Genomic DNA, 3,767 nt, shown 5'->3' on the forward strand with positions numbered 1-3,767 from the left:
GAGGGTAGTGGAGTAGCTACTAAACCTTGCCTTAAAGGAATCAGAATTATAATATAGCACTCTGGGCAGCTTCTGAATTAGCACACAATAATGGGAGGCCAGATTAAAAACTTCAAGGGCAATGCAAGGCATTTCTTTTTATGCCCCCTTCCCCAGCTACTTTTCAAAAAGTGTGATTCACTACTAATCTGGTGATTACGATTCAGTCCCAACTGGAAGGGAGCTTCCAGTATGCCTGACCGGTGGTTTTACAGTCCCATGCTGTCATCTGGTACATTAGGTGATCTTCATTTTGCCCGGTCCAGGAAGTTGAGTCAGATGGATATGCAGGGGGGGTCCTTTGAGGTTACCAGATAGTCTCCAGGCCACTGACCACCCGGCTGTGGGCTTCTGAGAAGTATCTGAAAAAGACTTATGAAGAGGTTCCGGGGGGTTTCTTACTTGTTCTGTATCTAAGAGAACCGTCTCTTACACCTGGTGTAACAATTAGTGATAACACAAGTTAAACAACAGAAATCAAAGCATCATAGCATTATTAACAAACAGCTCTGAATTATTTTTAGTTAGACTAATGCTTGCATTTATAATTTATGATCTGTTCCAGTACAATTAATGAGAATGCTTTCACACATAGGTTACTTTACTTTAATTATAAAAATTATTTTTCTCTCCACCTCCACCCTGCACCTTACCAGATATTTGAAAAAATTTTGGCTCTTTCCTTTGCATAAACACAATACTACTGGAGAAATCTCCATTTGGGGCACCCCCAATACTCACAGAGAATTTTTGAGGATAGGGTGGGGACACAGCAGGTTTGTCACGGTCACTTAGGCTAGGCTGATGTAAGAACGAGTTGGTTCGAGGATGGCTGTTGCCTTCTCACCCACTGCAGGATTTTCCTAGAGGTAGCCTGTTCCACTCCTCTTCAGGGTTGGAAAAGACTCTGACCTCAAGTCCTTTCTTCTTGAGACTGAGGGTGGAAGGTGAGAGTGGCCGTGGCCAGTTAGTGCAGGTCCAGAAACTCTAGGAAATCTTCCCATTTCCTTTTTCAGGCCATTCATCTTGATGTCTTCCTGGTTTTGTTAGCCAGATGCCTAAAGGTGCCTGCTTGTCACACCACCTCAAGCCTGATTATTTCCCAAAAGAGGGCTTTGGGGTCCCCTTACTAATTTTAAGATTCCTGTTTGCACGGGGATTACTCCTCATGCAGAGAGGAAATTTATGTTTGTATTTTATGCAAAGCAAACTGATGCCATGACATAAAATGGATATAAAAGTGCTAAGGAGGAAGAAAAAAAGCAAATGTTACTTAATTTTGCACAGAAAATTAAACCTGATTATTGTCTGAGGCTTTTACAATAAGATTTTCCATATTTTTAATTCTTTAAACCATGACTAATTCACAAAGTTCCTTGTGATACACTTATTAATATTCTTAGCAGCAAATAAATTTACATACAGAGAGTAGAAGTTTGCTTATTCTTCTGGACTCAGTTAAAGCAGAAAACATATTAGACACCAGCAATTTATATTTTACAAAATTTTCTGGCAGACTTTAGACTTTTAAAAAATTTACAATTAACAATCACTATATTTTTAAACACCTTTAAACTGAACCTCAATATTTTAAATTCTTGATTATTTTCTTTTAAAACCTTTATATATATTTTAGGTGTTTATAATACCTCATTATTATTCATTTTTACCCAACAACATATGAACACTATAACATGGTTTAAAACATTCAAACTTTTTTACAAAACATTGGCTAATTCCTGAGTTAGAGGCATTTTAATAATAATAATAATAATAATAATAATCGACTTAATCTGATAGTTTCTTTCTTAGTACACCTCTTAGTTTTTTTTTACACATTTTTAAATTTTTTTCTTTCTAAATTCACTTTACAAATTTTTTCAGTTTTACCAACTGGCTACTTTTTTCAGAGTTTTTTTTTTTTTCAGTATTAAATTTATATCTTTTCATTTTGCATAACCATATATTTTCCTACATAAATAATATTTGATAAGACTTTTAATTAAAACATTAAACAAATTTTTAAAAGCTATGCTTTCATATGTATTTCTTTTTTTTTTTTTTGGTTTTTGGGTCACACCCGGCAGTGCTCAGGGGTTACTCCTGGCTATCTGCTCAGAAATAGCTCCTGGCAGGCACGGGGGACCATATGGACACCGGGATTCGAACCAACCACCTTTGGTCCTGGATCGGCTGCTTGCAAGGCAAACACCGCTGTGCTATCTCTCCGGGCCCTCTTTCATATGTATTTCATGTTAAAATTCCTATATGCCAGATTTGATAAAATTTTTAGACCAAAGCAAAACATAAATTTTCTTAAAAATATTTTAAATTTACAATCTAGAGGAGTTATAGTTCTTGAAGTCTGATCTTTTCACTTAATTTTAATTACTTTACTTTTTTGAACAACTTAGTACATTATCCAAAATGGTTCTTTGTCTTTAACTATTTTCAAACATAGCATTTTGCAGTTTTTTTTTATTATAATATAATTTTATTTTGATCATAGTGGCTTACATATTGTTGACAATAATATTTTAGGTACATATTTACATAAAATCAGGAGGGATTCCCATCCATCACCGAATTGTTCTCCCTACCCGTCCGTTTTTGTCTTCCCTCCCATTTCTTCTTCCCTCACCCCCAGGGTGGCTAGAATATGTGGTTCCCTCTGTATCTAACCTATTACTTAGTAGTCTTGCACCTGTTTGGTCTTGAGGCCTCCCTTATTTCCCCCTCTAACTGGAGGCAAGACCAGCTATTTCAAGTTACGTGGTTTTGCCTGAAAAAGAAAAAAGTAATAAATTGGGGTAAGAGTCTAATACCCCGAAAATGGGCGGAATCCTTCTAGTGGCTCTCATCATCGATTTGGGAGGTGAAGGAGAAAGAGAAGGTGAAACACTCCACCAGTACCAAAAGAAGTGTCAAATATCCATTGAGGACTCCAGCTATATCGATAAGCACCACAAAAAACAAACAAAAAACAAAACAAACAAAAAACCAATAAAAACAAGCACACAAACAAAAAACACACCATGGTCTTGAAAAAAGAAACATGGCATAGCACATAACGAAAGAAAAGAGAGGAAGAGAAAAAATAAGTATAACTGGGGACAACAATTTCAATAATCACACCCAAAGAGAGAAATCGACCAAAATAGATAGGTAAATAAAAATAATAATAATAATAACTGAAGGTAAAAAAAAATATATATATATATATATAAATAACCAAGGTTTTGTGCTTTTTGTATTTTTGTTTTTTCCCTCCTGCCCTGGCACAGTAAATATTGGGGTCATTTGAAAAGAAATTCACTTGGCCTAAAAAATATGGGGTTTCTCCGTCCTTGGAGTATACTGTCATGGGATCAACTCTAGACTTCGCTCAGGATCATTTACTCTCCCGGTGGCGTTTTTGTGGTTGGTAGACTTCTGCTCTGTCCAGGGTGATACAATCAGAGCTCTGTGTTTAGAGGTCTCAGTATCTGCACAGATCCTGAGATGGGATTTATGATGAAGTCAGTCTTTGTGATTCTAGAGGTTCTGTTACCTCAGTGTCATTTTAATCCATCTTCTGTGGTTGGTGATCTTGGGCTTTGCACTGAGCCTAGGATGACACCTAGGTTATCGTCTTTCTTTGTGCTTCCAGAAGCCCCATTCCGTTACAATTGTCTCTGCAGGACCTTTGGGACTTATTGTGCTTATTGTGCTTATTGTGCAGGTCATAG

Source organism: Suncus etruscus, chromosome 12 (assembly GCF_024139225.1).
Source record: "Suncus etruscus isolate mSunEtr1 chromosome 12, mSunEtr1.pri.cur, whole genome shotgun sequence".
Classification (NCBI taxonomy): domain Eukaryota; kingdom Metazoa; phylum Chordata; class Mammalia; order Eulipotyphla; family Soricidae; genus Suncus; species Suncus etruscus.